The sequence below is a fragment of the Amblyomma americanum genome, chromosome 11, assembly GCF_052857255.1.
Source record: "Amblyomma americanum isolate KBUSLIRL-KWMA chromosome 11, ASM5285725v1, whole genome shotgun sequence".
NCBI classification, from domain to species: Eukaryota; Metazoa; Arthropoda; class Arachnida; order Ixodida; family Ixodidae; genus Amblyomma; species Amblyomma americanum.
This window is the reverse complement of record NC_135507.1, coordinates 127,944,877-127,951,256: the sequence shown is the minus strand read 5'-3', so window position 1 is coordinate 127,951,256 and position 6,380 is coordinate 127,944,877. Positions and strand designations below refer to the sequence as shown.

Genomic DNA, 6,380 nt, shown 5'->3' with positions numbered 1-6,380 from the left:
GGCCTCCCCCCAAAGGTAGCAGCTCCGCCACCAAGAGGGCGCTTCGATCGAGCACCCGAGCCCCCCCCCCCCCCCCATGGGGACCCCAGATGTGACCACAGCACCTCGTTCAAGTTGGGCAGTAGCGCGCCGACTCACCGATGCCACAGGACTATTCAAGCCGCCGTCCCGGGCCTCGGTTCGCGCTTCGGCAAACAACGGGTGAGCGCAGAGGAACTCAGCAGGCTGCGGAGCACCAGGCCCACTCACCACAGGTACCGGAGTATTACTGACACAGACGTTAGAGGCGGCCCCCGGTTCCATGGCAAGTAAACCTGGTGACGCAACAGGTTCCCCTGTTTCACCAACAGGATCCATCTCATCCACGAGCGTATCTGCAAGGGCAGACAAACCCCCAATGGGGGGGTGGTATCGTCGTTTGTTGGGATATTCCCCTCAACCACAACAGGGCAGGGCACAGACACCTGCACCATAGATGCCTTCTCATCCTCTGATAGACATGATGGAACTTGGCTCATGCATTTTGTACATCAGAGATGCCTTCTCATCGCCTTTGATAAAAGTGCTGGAACTTGGCTCATGCATTGTGTGCAGGGAGACAGGCTCATTTTGATCACCCCTGTCCCTTGCTAGCTGGGCAGGAATCATTGAGGTTGAAGTCTTGGCTATTTCAGGAGGCTGTGAAGCTATTGCTGAAGTCACAGCGCTTTGGAATTTCAGGCCCTTGTGCATTTTTCCATGATGCACTTTCAATCCAAAGTAAGTCAAACGATTTGCCACAGAGCTGACAAGCTCTGGGCGAGGTGGGATCTGGAGCCTCCATTCCACCAGAGTCCCCACGACTGGGCCCCGCGCCACGGGAAAGTGGGGTGGCCGCCTCTCGGCAGCCACTTCTAAGTTTTATGTATTTTTCTGTAGCGCCACTTGTTTTAGGGACCTAAGGGTTGCTAGCCCCAAGGCTCCGTATTTGCCCTCTCAGGATGTATGGGACCTGGGCCAGAGTAGGGACTTAACACCCAGGTTCCCCTTCCTGTTCTTTAGCCCCAGTTTCCTGGGTTACCAGCTGGTACCTGGACTTGGGCCGATGGTCTCACCCAGAGGTCCGGAGGCGAACAGGGCATCAGGGCCGCTGGAATTGACCCTGGAGTGGAGATGTGATCCGCCACCACCCATAGTCATTGTTACTATCGCCGTTTATCTGCGCTTTTTTTAATTTCTTCACGTTGACATTCAGAGCACTGGGCAGAAATCACATTGCGTCAGCACCAATGCTGGCCCTCGCAATGCTTTGTTTTACTTAGACAGTCGGATTCCCCCGGTCCGTGCCAGTTCTGAGTTGGCTGTTTTCTGCCGGCCGAAGCAAGAACCTCGGGCACGAAGCCCCCGGAACAAGCACAGCTGTGGCTTTCCACAGGAAGGTCCCGACGCTGGCCCGGGCTCGGCCGCACCGCTTTTGACGGGGGCGAGCCTCGCCCAGTCCCGGTACAGTGCCATTCCTGCTTCTGGACCCCAGCCCGACCGGCTCAGCCCTCAGCGCCAATCCTTCTCCCAAGGTTACGGATCCGTTTTGCCGACTTCCCTTACCTACATTGGTCTAGAGACTAGAGGCTGTTCACCTTGGAGACCTGCTGCGGATATGGGTACGGTCCGGCACGAAAATCACACTCCCTCACTCGGATTTTCAAGGGCCGACAGGAGCGCACCGGACAGCGCAAGAGCCGCACTGCTCTACGGAGCCACCGTCCCTATCTCGGGGTGAACCCATTCCGGGGACTCGATCTCCTTACAGAGAAAAGAAAACTCTTCCCGGGGCTCCCATCGGCGTCTCCGAGCTGGTTTGCGTTGCCGCACTTGGCCCCGAAGGACCGATCTCCGTAGCCGGGTTCGGGACTGTTAACCCGATTCCCTTTCGGTTGCAGCGGGGCGTCTCCGATTCGACAGACAGAGCTGCACAAACGCGCCCGCTTCTGAAAGGATTTCTCCTTTCCCTAAGGACCGACTGACCCATGTTCAACTGCTGTTCACATGGAACCCTTCTCCACTTCAGTCCTCAAGGTTCTCACTTGAGTATTTGCTACTACCACCAAGATCTGCACCAGCGGCGGCTCCAGGCGGGCTCGCGCCCGACACCTTCAACGCCCACCGCTGCGGCCCTCCTACTCGTCGCGGCTTAGCACCCCCACTGTTCGTGCTACTCTGCCAGCGACGGCCGGGGATAGGCGCGACGCTAGAGCGCCATCCATTTTCGGGGCTAGTTGCTTCGGCAGGTAAGTTGTTACACACTCCTTAGCGGATTCCGACTTCCATGGCCACCGTCCTGCTGTCTTAAGCAACCAACACCCTTCATGGGTTCTCATGAGCGTCCGACTCGGGCGCCTTACCCCGCCGTTTGGTTCATCCCACAGCGCCAGTTCTGCTTACCAAAAGTGGCCCACTTGGCACTCTCATCGCAGCGGGAGGCCTCAACCCAGAAGGCCTCCCGTACACCCATTGAATGTTTGAGAACAGGTTGATGACGTTTCGACCCCAATGCCTCTAATCATTCGCTTTACCAGGTGTGACTGCTCTCCCATCGAGCACCAGCTATCCTGAGGGAAACTTCGGAGGGAACCAGCTACTAGATGGTTCGATTGGTCTTTCGCCCCTATACCCGGATCGGACGATCGATTTGCACGTCAGAATCGCTTCGGACCTCCACCAGTTTCCTCTGGCCTCGTCCTGCCCGGGCATAGTTCACCATCTTTCGGTTGCCAACGTGTGCGCTCTAGCTCCGCCCCGGCGACAAGTGAGCGCCTTGGACGGGCCGTTGCTGCGCCCGAACCCCTGTGCTGTCCGGGATCGCAACGCGGCCCGCGAAGGGCCTTCGCGTTTCATTGCGCCATTGGGTTTCGAGAGACCCATTGACTCGCGCACATGTTAGACTCCTTGGTCCGTGTTTCAAGACGGGTCGGGTGGGTTACCGACCTACTCGCCGCAAACCACGATAGCGCCTCCACGGGAGAACTCGCCGCTCACCCGGCTCCTCGCCGCCAGCCCGCCGCCACGGGACCAACCCGGACAACAAGAGGCGACAAGCTTGCCCAGCGGGTCCTCCGCTCCGATTCCAGAGGGCGTCATCGTTCGGGCCTCCCGACAGCCGGGAGAAGCCCATGGGGCCTGGACGGGGTGACGAACTCTTCGTGCACGGCAAGGTATAACTCCCGCGAACCGTCCCCGAGGGGACGAGCAGGGCACCTCCAGAGCCGGACTCAAAGTCGTACTTTTCCCATTGACCCGCGTCTGTCGCGGCGTTCTACCGGCGGTGGAAAGTGCGCACGCCGGAGACCGCGTCCGCGCACTGGCAGCCGGAACAGCCCCCCGAGAGGAGCCGTTCACCCGACGCCGCCAGCTCGGCAGTCGTCCGGAGACTGAATCCCACCGCTTTCGAGCTTCGAGGGCCCACCCGTTTTACTCTAAGCGGTTTCACGTACTTTGAACTCTCTCTTCAAAGTTCTTCTCAACTTTCCCTCACGGTACTTGTTGACTATCGGTCTCTCGGTCGTATTTAGCCTTAGATGGAGTTTACCACCCACTTAGGGCTGCACTCTCAAGCAACCCGACTCACGGGAGGCTTCGTGCCGGGCGCGCAACGGCGGAGACGGGCCTGGCACCCACTCTGGGACAAGCCCCTGTCAGGGGGACTTGCACTGTCGCAAACTCCCGGGAACGTTGCCTCCCATACACCACATTTCCCGACCGCCTGCAAGGACGGGGGATTCGGTGCTGGGCTAGGTCCCGTTTCGCTCGCAGCTACTCGGTTAATCCCTGTTGGTTTCTTTTCCTCCGTTTAGTGATATGCTTAAATTCAGCGGGTTGTCTCGCCTGATCTGAGGTCGACACAGATGTGCGCTCTCGCGTTCGATTCCGGCGCGGTCCAGCGCGCGCGCGCGTCCTTCCCCAATCGTCCGGCCGACGCCTTCCGCCCATTCCCCGCTCACAGTCGGCAGCACCCTCGGCGACTGCGAGCGAGACTGGAAGGCGCCGCTGGCCGGCGCTCGGGACCGCGCGCATGCGGTTTGCGCGGATAACGCAGAGAGTTTCGAGCCTCCGACCGCCGCGGCCGAATTTTTTTCTGCCGCACCTCTCTTTCCCTCGAGAGAGCGACCTCGACCTGGCGTAGGGGCATCGTCATGTTTTGCGTCGGCCCCGCCCCAACTGGAGTGGCCCAGTTTTTCTCGGGGAAGACATTGCGAAGCACTTACCCCCGTATTCTTAAACAGACCTCCACTTGAAATTTCACTCGAGTTGCTCCTCGAAGCCGGTTTCGTGCTTCTTAAACCCTCCTCCACTCCTACCGGCCCTCGAACGGAGGAACTCCTCCACGCTTTCCTCCAAAATCTCGAGGTGGCGCTGTTGCTACCTTAAACGCCTCCTCGGCCGAAGCGTCCCCCTCAACAGTGTCAAGCATCCGGCTCGCTCGCCGAGTTCGCCGAACATGTGCTACGTGTGGACGAACTGTTTCACGATGGCGCCGACGATAGCGAAGCTGCAGTTGTGCCACGGCGGGCTTTGCGGGATAGAATAAACCCGCTGGAGCATTTCAGCGATGGGAAGTTTTTATCCCGGTACCGGTTTACGAAGGACACCGTGCGAGAGCTCCTGAACTGCCTGCCCATGGAAGAAAGCGTCAGCAATCGCGGTCACCCGCTGCCACCGATGCTTCAGCTGGCCGTTGCGCTGCGATTTTATGGAAGTGGAACATTCCAAGTCGTCACCGGTGACTTGATAAATGTTTCGCAACCGACGGTGTGCCGTGCAGTGGAACGAATATCAACGCTGATCGCGGCACATCTGTTCCCGCGAACTGTGAAGTTCCCTGCTACAGCGGCCGAGTTCCAAGCGGATACGACGGCCTTCTACCGCCTTGGCCGTTTCCCTGGGGTGACTGGGTGCATAGACTGCACCCACATCCGAATCAAGTCTCCTGGCGGTCAACTCGGAGAAGTATTCCGCAACCGAAAAGGTTACTTTTCGATCAATGTGCAGGTGAGCCCATTTTTCTTTTTGCAAAACTTTATCGCGATCTAGGTGACATTATATCATATTAACGCGTGTTGATATTTAGAACAAACATAAGGGCCGCTTTCCTTCACATTGCCCATCATAGCTGTCGTCTTATTCAAATAATGTTCATGTAAACATTGAGCAAAAAAAGATAATCGATCTCTTGCAGTGCTTTGAACCTGCACTGCATCACTTTTCAAGATTGAAGGGTCTGGTTCAATTATTGTTTCTAAGTATACGCAAACTCCTTTTATGTCCAAAGCGACTTGTGCTATCAATTTATCTGTGATGGAGGTATATTTTTGTACAATATTTTAGTTATGCCTCAATATTTTGGCTTGCGCACTTCTGTATCCACTAATAAATTTGTTCTCTATTTCTTAGCTAACATTGTATATATAGGAGGAGTCATTTGTTTTTCACGTTGCTTGTTTCACATTTCTTTCTGCCTGCACCCTTCTGAAATCCCTGCATGACCTTGAGGGCAAAAATTAATAAATACCATGTATGTTACCTAGCGTTCCTGTTACATGAAGCACCAAATTTTCACTTGCATTGCAAGCAAACAATTTGCGCCGTTTTACTGAATGTGCTAATTTTTCTGGCTCTTGTTGCTTGTAAAACATAGAACCTAAGCTATATAAATAGATATTAATTGCTGAAGACTACAGTGATTTGACATGTAGCCACAAAAATTTATATTCATTTCCTGAGAATATCTTCATGGCAGAGACATAATATTTTATCCTCAGGCAATAACGGGGCCAAGACTGGAATTTTACGACTTCGTCGTCGGCTGGCCTGGATCAGTCCATGACAGCAGAATTTTTGATAACAGCCGTGCACGAGTCCTCTACGAGACGAAGAGAGTTCCCGGGTTGCTACTGGGAGACGCAGGTTATCCCTGCATGTCATTTTTAATGACACCTCTGGCAGATGCCAACCCACCAAATACCCCAGAGGGCAGGTAAGTACAAGAGGGAACTTATACACCATAGTTTCTTTGATTGAAGGCAACACAGATGTACGAATGTCATCTCCTTTTGCTGCTGTTCTGCTCTGTAAACTCTTTACATCAAAGAGTGGATCCTCCATTTTTTTTGTTACCGAAACACTTAATTTTCCCATGCTTTTCCCATTTTTCTAATCAAATTCAGCACAAATTCAACATTCAGACTTAATACATTTGCCACCGGTTGACGGACAAAGCCCTTGAAGATGACTTAATACTTCCCGAGGCGTGCAAATATAATTAAAGCTTCATTAGTAGCTGCAATGGGGCCACTGAGAATGTAATGCGCAGACTGCTGTGCTCTTCAGTTTAGCACAGCTATACA

The 6,380-nt window shown here is 54.7% G+C and overlaps 1 pseudogene; it reads right to left on the bottom strand.

The window, feature by feature from the left end:
• Positions 1–1,599: 1,599 nt before the first annotated feature.
• LOC144111635 (large subunit ribosomal RNA) lies at positions 1,600–3,852 on the bottom strand (annotated as a pseudogene).
• Positions 3,853–6,380: the final 2,528 nt, after the last annotated feature.